The following is a 9882-nucleotide window of genomic DNA, read 5'->3' as shown; positions in this document are numbered from 1 at the left end:
AAAAACACTTATTTCTTTGCTAGAGTGACTCAAAGGCTCTAAGAAATTAAAAAAAAAAAGTCAAAGAAGAAATTAAAATGTAGGTTGACTCTTTAACAAGCCATGTTGCATTTTAAGATATATTACAGCCAACTGATGAATTGTAGGTAGACCAACCATTTGTTGAATGAAAGAAAGCATTCTGAATATAGCAAAAATTACTTTAATTGAAGAAAAAGGAAAAAAAAAACAAATATTGACTTTTGGCTTTTTGGTCTTCTATGGTTAGTGGTACTATTTCCTACGGTCACTCTCCCTGCTGCTGACGTCACTTAAACCATAAAATTAGCCCAGAACACCTGGACTGCATGAGAAATGGCCATTCCATCACATTTTAAAAAATTGTTTAAAACATAGCAATCATTTAAATGGACACTTTACCCAAAGAGTAATTTTAATGCATTAAAAAATAGAATAGATGGTAAGGAGAAAGTACTGAGTAGTGTAAGTGGAATGCACATTTTTCCTTCTTTCATTTATGGCTCAAATGAATGCACTATAAGTAACTATCTGACATTTCAATTTTGAGGTTTCAAAATGCATGCTTTCTCTCTAAACAAATACTCTGTTCAAAACAGCAGTGAAGGTTTCTAAAGTTTAAAGTTATTCAATATGGGCATCTTGAAATCAATGTGTGGTTAATAATGGCATTGTATACTTAATAATCTTTATCACAAGAGATCAAAATGTTTTAACAGATCTTATTTATAACATGGGGCAATGGTGGGCATGGTGGGGCAATGGTGGGCATTATGATTCTTTTTCTTTAAACTTTGTAATAAAAAATCTGAAGTAGAAAGAAATTAAATATTCTTAGCTTCTTAGAAGAAAAAAGTGGCATATATCATTATCAATGAATGATTTGCTTTTAATTCACAAAATGAGGCAGTATGGAATACCAGTTGATAAAAATAAAATATTTGCTTCTCAACTCTCTACTTCTATGAAATGAATTGTCCATAGCTATTTCTTTGATGGCAGTGGTGGTGATGGTGGGGGTTGTCCCAATTTGGTGATGTCAACTTAATACCTTCTTTTCCTTTATTTCGATGAAACATTATTTCTAGAAGAGAATACACAAGCATTCATAAAATTGAAATTAGAATAAATATTACATATTCTCTTTACTCATAATTGTCATTTTATAATAGTAAATTTATTGTATATTATAATAAACAAGGTCTAAATTTGTCAAGTTCTAAAATTAATTAGTATTGAATTTACTTAAAATGGGACTTTCTGAATATGCTTATTATAGACCTCTTTACCCTATCTTTCTTCTTGCTAAAATCACACACTTTTAAATTCTTCACTAAACTTTTGACATTATTTAATTTTCTAGATTTTTCCCATTTCAGTGGAATTCTATTAAGGATACATTTGATAATAAAAGCTAGAGTTAACTCCTAAGTTGAGTGAATTATTGTTTAAGGAGAGCAAAGTTGATTAGGGAAAAGAAATGATGGGGACATCAGGGAAATAGTAGAAGGGTTCTGAAAGGGATAAAAGCATATTTATATGACAAATTTGCTTTAGTTTATTAGTAAACTCTGAGGACATTAGAAGATCTTTTTTTATCCTCCACTCTGCAGTGATTAGTACAATGCCTGGCACCAAATAAATATTGGTTGCATAAATTGTAGATGAGTACACACCAGTCCAGTCTCAATGTATGATTTCTTCCCCTAAGTGTTTTAGTATGTCCAAGGTGGGATTCAATTTACCTTGGCAACCAGCTTTATAACTATGTTGAAGTAATATAATAATTCTAGAACTCAGTTATGTCTAGCTCTTAACATATCTTTGTTTTAAAAGGACTAAACTAGCTATATCTAGAAACTATTGTTCTCTTTTTGTCTGTAAAGGTCTTAGAGTTCAAATATATAAAAAGTTATAGGCATTGTGTAAATCCTTAGTAGATTTAGTTTTTGATTAATCTGTTTAGAACTCTGAGAATGTAGGAGAAAAGACAATGTTATTCCCATTTAAAAATAATAATAAATATAGTAAAATTGGAGAAAATTTACATGTCGCCTTAATCAACTTTATTTTTTTCCTCATTTTTACTCTCTATTTTGAGGCTTTGACATTTGTGGTAATACATTTCACAAATTTCCATTTATGGAATAGGAATTTAGAATTAGCACAAAAAATAAATAAATTTAACAACTCTGGGAAGCATTATAAGAGCAGTGGGTACTCCAACTAGAAAATAATCTAAATTTTAGAGGCAATTAACATTTACTACATCACTATAATATTTAAGAGGGCTTCGCTAACAGGAATAGTTAGGTATGTGATGGGTCTAGTGTACACTCATGAATATTAATAGATGTCAGAGATTCCACTAATTATCAAGCATCAAATAGATTCCAAAAATAATATTCAACATTATTTAGCTAAAATTTCTTAAAAATAGCCATTATATGTAATGAATATTCAAGGTAATTTAGAAACTCATGTAGGGATTAAAGAATTTTGTGGTAAGCAGAATAATGTTCCCATCTCCCACTCCACACTCCAAAGATGTCCACATCTTAATCCACGGAACTGTGAATCTGCTACCTTAAATGATAAAAAAGGACTTTCAAACTGTTATTAAAGTTAAAGATATTGAGATAGGGAGATTATTCTAAATTACCCACTTGGAACCAGTCAAATCACATTTCTTAAAAGTAGAGAATCATTCCTGGATGTAGTCAGAGAAAGACATGTGACTATGGGAAGTCAGGGAATTACAATGTTCATTTTGAAGATGAAAGGGTCCATGAGCCAAGACATGCAGGATGCCTCTAAGAAGTTAGAAAAGGCAGAAAAAATCCTACCCTGTGTCCAGAAAGGAACACAGATCCACTGACATTTGCACCTTAGTCTGGAGAAACCTGTATCACATTTCAAACCTACCAAATGTTAGAGTTATAAATGTGTATTCTTCTAAGCCACAGAATTCATGGCAATTTGTTACAGCAGCATTAGAAATCTGATACTAGCTCCAAAATAGATTGCATAAATTCTTGATAATTATTTATTATAACTAAATCGTTTTATTGAAGATTCAAGGTCAAATACATGTTTAGCAATTTCAGCACTAAATGGAAATATATGAAAAGGCTTCTTCCTTAAAATTACTGTTGCTAGACTGGTATACATTATGAAGCAAAATGAGGAAAAATTGAACTGACAATAATTCTTACTACATATCTGTGCTGGTACTCATCAAATGTTACATCACTAATTATAATAATAATGGTGTTATGGTTTTCCATTTAGCAGATGAAGAAAGTGAGTCTTGGAAGATTAAGTCAGATTCCTAATCTCCAGAACGTTATCAGTAAGAGTCTACATTCTAAGGCAGTTTCTAAATTTGCCACTACATGGCTCTGTAATAATTCCTATTCTATTTCTTGAATCCATTCCTTCCCACTCAATTTGCTGTTTCTAATCATCTATGGAGCAGGGGAATCAAATGAACTTATTTTCTTAGAGTTGAATATAAAAGCAGAGTGGGGTAATGATAAGGACATAAAGGTCAATCTAAGAATGAAATTCATGAGCTTCAGCTGATGAACTTTTTATATCCATATTCATGATATGAGGAGTATGCTAGTTTTTGGACTGGTGTGCACTGTCACTAGTGTGCCTCTAATGGCAGAGACAAATCCATTGAGTGAGCTAGCTAAAAGTTTGGTCATAGGAATACATGTTTATGTCCCTCCAAAATTTGTATATTGAAATCCTAACCATCAATGTCATATCAGTAGGAGGCCTCTGGGAGGTAATTAGGACATGAGAGTGAAATCCTCATGAATGGTATTTGTGTCCTTCTCAGAAGAGACATGAGAGCTTGTTCCTTCTTTTTCTGTTTTCTGCAATGTGAGGACACAAGGAGAAGATAGCTATCTGAAAACCAAGAAAAGGCATCTCATCATATATCAGATATGCCAGTGCATTGATCTTGGATCTCCTGGACTCCAGAACTTTGAGAAGTAAATGTGTAAGCCACCCTAGTCTATGGTATTTTTGTTACAATAACCCTACTAAGACAGTTGTCAACCTCAGTAGAGGGTATATTATTCAAAGTGTTTACATTTTATGATTGAAGTCAAGGGTTAGTTAGCTTCTTAAGGCTGCCATAACAAAGTACCAAAAACTGAGTGACTTAAAACAAAAGAAATGTATTGTATCAGAGTACTAGAGGTTAGAATTCCAAAATCAAGTAGTTGACTAGGCTATGCTGGTTCTGAAACCTATAGAGAAGGAACTTTCCTTGACTCCTCCATCTTTTTGTACCTTCATTTGTTCCCTATCTTCTGGCAGTATAATTCCAATTTCTGCCTCTGTCTTCACATGGCATTCATTCTTCTTTGTGTATATTTTATGTCCAAATATAGCTCTTATATAAGGACACTTGCCATATTGGATTAGGACTCACCCTGATGCCCTCATCTTAACTTGACTACATCTGCAAAGAGCTTATTTCCAAATAAAGTCACATTCACAGATATGGAGTATAAGACTTAAACATAGTTCTTTGGGGGGCCATTTCAACACATAGCAAGAGTAATGGGCAAGTTCCAGGGAAAATTGAGAAGAAATATTCATAAGATGAACTAGAATGTAGAATGGCAAATATTTGAGCAAGGATTATGGGAGAATTCCAAAACTACCATTTGGATGGTGTTTGGATATTATGGTACTTCCTGTGGCTCTTAGATTCCTGATATGGTAGATATCCTAATGAAAACTTTGACAGCTCTCTTCTTCTTTTTTTTTTTTTCTGTCCTAGTTTTTTATTTTTGGTTAAATGATCCTTAGATAAATGGGAGTGACATGTATGTGCTATGATGGTAAGAGAAGAGAATAGTGCCCATTGAACTCAGCTATAAAAAAGAGCCTCGTACTTCTCATAAGGACTGAGATTGTAATTAGAAATTGAACTGGTTCTTTCAGAAAAAGAGGGATGGATGCAGATGAGTAACAGGAAAGGAGTTTATCTCTTATGTGAAAAAATAAACCTTAAACAGAAAGGACGGACCAAGGACAGACTTGAAAAGGGAAACTTAGACAAAAACTCTGAGTAAAATCCTACTTTTTAACTTCAATAATGAATCCATAGATTTTTCACAGAGTACAAATCGTATCTTAGGTAATCAGACATTTAACCACTTGGTTATGAAAATATCATTCTGAATTATTAGACCATTAACTCAGCATGAAATATAATCCCCAAAAGATAGCAAGGATTTATGTACATCTGTCATCTTCTTCAAGTCAATAATAATTTTCTAATGAGTTTGATTTTTACCAATAATAGGTATATGAAAAAAATTCACAGGACTAGTTTTTTTAAAAAAAGAGAAAGAAGTGACTTTGAAATTTTGCATATAGAACCTTGATCAATATTTAGAATACAAAAGAAGTAAAATACAATAAAGTTATTTTTGTGATCTCATTTGTACTTCTTAAACAAGTAAGTCAAACAAGTACATTCTTTTTGTTGTTTCTGTGGATAAATCTCTCAGAAAATAATTGACTATAATCGTTCAGCTCATTCTAATTTTGTGAATACAGTTTTCACCTATTTCTCTAAATATTTGCTTCTGGAGGATGTTAAATATATTTTATCTATGAAATTTCTCTCTACAATTCAATATGGAAGCTAAGGAGTTATTTACTTCTATTTCCTATTAGCCATGTTAATGGCAAAGTCTATCATTCCCAAATTGCACTATTCTTATCTGAAATTTAAAAACTTACAAACTTACTTTCAAGTATATTTTCATAATATTCAGTAAATCCTGGCATTTTCTGCTTAGCATAATAGCTAAAAGCTTAGTACTTGAAGTCAGAATGCAGAGTTTCAATTTGACCTCTAAACCTGTTCTTTCTGCTATGAAATGAGGACAATAATGTTGCTGAGCTCAGAGGATCCTGGTGGGCATTCAATAAGGTCTTATTTATGAGGCATGTGTACCAGTACCTGTCATGTAATCAGCAGAAAATAAATGTTATCTATTAATATTATTGTTAAATATATTTTCAGAATTAACCATAACTTTGGTTTCAAAACTTCTAAATAAAAAATCACCTGTTAAAAAAACAAAATTACAAAAAAGAAAAGAAAAAGGAGACCGAGTGAAGGAAGGCAGAACAGATGGAATAGAATGAAAAAGTGTTTTTGCAATAAACCATCACTACTTCCATTATGAGCAACAGTTCTTGTTTCCTCTAGAATAACCCATGTGATACATATGTTCAAAGATACACAGTACCACAAACATTCCTTTTAAAACAACTCTTATTTATTTTACATTGTTAAAGAACATAAATGTAGCACATAATGATATTTCTTAAAATATATCTTTTTAAAAAAATTTCCTGCAGACAAAACAGACCCATACACTTCTTTCTATGAGCATGATCTCACAACTAGTCCAACGTTTATCATGATAAAAATGTATCTTCCAATAAGCAAATCCCCTAAAGGGGAATGGAAGACCCCCAACTAGCAGGACCAGAAGTCCCTTTATTTCACAAAGAAAATGGAAAATATATTCAAATATTACTTATTTTATTCACACTGCATCCAAAACACCATTTTAGAATGAAGAGTTAAATGCTTAGTTTGCTGTGTTAATCAGGTCTAACCAGATAACATAAACCACCTGAGTATTTAAACAGAGTAATTCAGAGAATATGTAATATGCAAACAACAGAGGATTGGTTATTCAAGTGAAATAAAAGCTAAGAATGCCTAAAGGGGGAGAATGGATCAGCCCACAGATTAGCAATATCAAGGAGCTACATGACCTCCAGGCTGGAGGCACAAAAGAAGTGATTTTGGAAGGACCCAGACCCAGGATGATAGACTGGAGGAAGCAGATTACACGGTTTATCTGGGAACATTTGCACCCACTGAGGAGACAGAATCACTCTCGTGTAATACAAGATAGAGAGGAGGATCAACTCATCTACTCCTTCTCTACCTCAACAATCTCCCAACAATCCCTTCCATGGGCCATCCCTAGTTACAGTTCAACTGACTAGAATCCTAGGAAATCTAGCACCAGCTACTCCCTAATACATAGCAAAGAAAATCACAGGGGTGGATGCGGGCATTTAATCAAGGGCAAAAAAGTGCTTAAAAAAGCACAATACATGTTAGATTGATCATGTGGATTGATTACAACTTGGATAGAAGGATGGATGGATGGATGGATGGTTGGATAAATCAGAGGAGAAAGAATGAGAGAGAAGCAGGCAATCCACCTTGGATGATAGCAACAATGAATATGTTTCAATGTGGAGTTTCTTTGTTTTGATGCAGGTTTAGTGACGTTAACTATTGTGTTGAATCATAAATAATACATATTTGTTCATTGCATGACATTTGTGTTTATTATCATTTCTTTCTGAAAACTTTTCTAATAAAAAATATCAAGTGACATATTGCTATTGTTTTTTTCCCTCTTTTAGGGATGACTGCAGAATTATAGCTATTCTCTCATGTTTTGTAATGTCTTTATTTTCACAAATTATGGTTTCTTTAAAGATAAACAGCACCAGCAGCAGCAGCTCTTTGGTTCACTTAAAGACCCAGTTATAATCCATGTTGTTCTATTTCAATGAGTAACATATATTCTTTATTTGTGAAGGAGTATATTTCTACCTCTCAGCTTATTGATTAGAAAGCCTATCTCATTTTGCTTCATAAATATAGTACTTATTCACAGCTTTGAAAATCCAGGTTATTGCAACAGGCATTGTGGTTATCTTTTTCTATAAAGGAGTTAGTGAGTCTGCTTCAGAGTCTCTATGTAGGAGTCTGGATGGCCAGGTCGAAATAATTACCTCAATATTTTGGGATCTCAAACTGATCCTCTGGGGTTTTCAAGGTAAAAATGTTTGTGTGTTTAAGAGAATATTAATCCACTTTGGTCACACAGCAAATAATGCAAACTAATATAAGTTTTCTCTTCAGTTTTCCCATTTCTAATTATTGTCAGTATTAAATATGAAGCCATCAAATGTGCTCAATCAAAACATATCTTCAGACTCTAGATATAGAAAAGTTATTGAAAGTATTTGAGAAGGCTCTGGGTTCTGTGTTAAAGTTTTGGCTTTCCTTTTATAATTGTCAGATTTTTTCCTGTGGCTTCTCTCCACTTTCAACTTATCCTTCCAATTCTATCATGGATTTTGATATAATTTAATCATGCCAGATTAACATCTAAATAAGAGCTTAGTTCTGACTGAGGACTGAGTGGGTTGAAAAGTAATGTGTCTAATGTGCATCAGTTTTACTACATGTACTTTTTGACATTAATATTGGCTACTTAACATGATTTTTTTCACCTTTTTTTAGACTTGGCTAAGATTGCATAGTTTAGGTTGTCTAATTATCTTGGTATATAACCTACTACTGTACTTTCTCTCTTATCACTCAGAAATAATAAAAGGATGCTATTTCAACATTTTGAAAATAATTCAATTATTAAATTTTTCCTCCTGTTTAAAGACACTTAATTGTGATGGTTCTTTGAATAAATCATTTAGTCCTTAATGATGATTGTATAAATAGTAACAATGTACATGGACAGAATGAGGTAAACATCCAATTATTCTCTGTATTGGTCAGACTACAAATCTGTGGAAGCCACAAGCAATTCTAAATATGGGGTTATTTACATAGGAATAATGGAGCGAATTCGAAATTGTTAAAAATCAGTCCTTTATCTCCTCATAGCCTAATCATATGAATTATTCCTGCTTCGTAATAGAAACTTTTTAAAATTGGTTTTAAATAATGTTTATACATTTTACATATAAATGTAAACATTAATAAATAAGCATTACACACATAAATACATGATTTAATTACTACTACACTTGTGTTTGGTTGGTATTATATCTGTGTGCTTTTGTTGTTGTTCTTGTTGCTATGTAATAATAATATACCAATCTCTGATATCAAGAAATAAGCACATGATGTTGAAAATGAGCATACAGATCATTACTGATATTTTTTTTTCATTACTCATATTTAACATGGATTTCACAATTGTTTCTATAGTACCAAGCATTTATGGGGAGCAAGTTAAAGTGATTTTTAGAGTATGTTGAAATATTGTCTAAAATAACAATGATTTTTGAAAGCTTGCAATATTTATTGATTTATTCACTGCTGTTAAAATACCCTACTTCCTCAAATGACTGAAATAATCACAAAATGTTAAGACCTACTATGTGCAAGGTATTGGGGGATACAAAAATAAGTGATGCTCATAGTAACGTTATTCATATGTTTATGGTATCAGTGCAGTCTTACTAAGGGAAAAAAGAAAAAAAAACAGGCAGGTAATAGCAAACTAGAATACATGGCAGCATTTTAAAATATTTATTGATCTCAAAAAAATGTGATGGAGGCATAGGGGAAACATAACTTACTTTGACATTAGAAAATTTTCATGGAGGAAAAAATAGCTGTTTTAAGTTTTTCAGGTAAATGATTTTAAGAATTGGAAAATGGGAGACCAGATCTTCTCAGACTCAGAGATAAGCATGAGCAAAGATATAGGGTAGGAAAAAGACTTTAGCAGGCAGAAATAACTAAAATATTGGGGAAAAATGCTTGAGGGCAATGAATAATGAAGCTAGAAAGGCAGTTTGGGACAAAGTCATAGAAAGACTGGCATACCATTGAAAAACATCTATCTGGTCTATGTTCTTTTTTTCCCACTTCTCAGCAGATAGCTTCATGTTCGGGTAAGAATGGTGATAAGTCCAGGCTGTGTAAAGTCAAACTGGGTTCTCAAAAATATAGCATGATTTGTAAATGCCCAG

At 32.5% G+C, this 9882-nt stretch overlaps 1 long non-coding RNA gene across 1 annotated transcript in view; it reads right to left on the bottom strand.

The window, feature by feature from the left end:
* Positions 1-910: 910 nt before the first annotated feature.
* LOC140622655 (uncharacterized) overlaps positions 911-9882 on the bottom strand; it is a 265496-nt gene continuing 256524 nt past the window's right edge. Inside the window, exon 5 of the long non-coding RNA XR_012022349.1 lies at positions 911-1102. This is a non-coding gene — a long non-coding RNA (uncharacterized lncRNA). The remainder of the gene's footprint in view (positions 1103-9882) is intronic.

Source organism: Canis lupus, chromosome 2 (assembly GCF_048164855.1).
Source record: "Canis lupus baileyi chromosome 2, mCanLup2.hap1, whole genome shotgun sequence".
Lineage (NCBI taxonomy): Eukaryota > Metazoa > Chordata > Mammalia > Carnivora > Canidae > Canis > Canis lupus.
The sequence above is the reverse complement of the archived record's forward strand: the minus strand, read 5'-3'. Positions and strand labels throughout refer to the sequence as shown.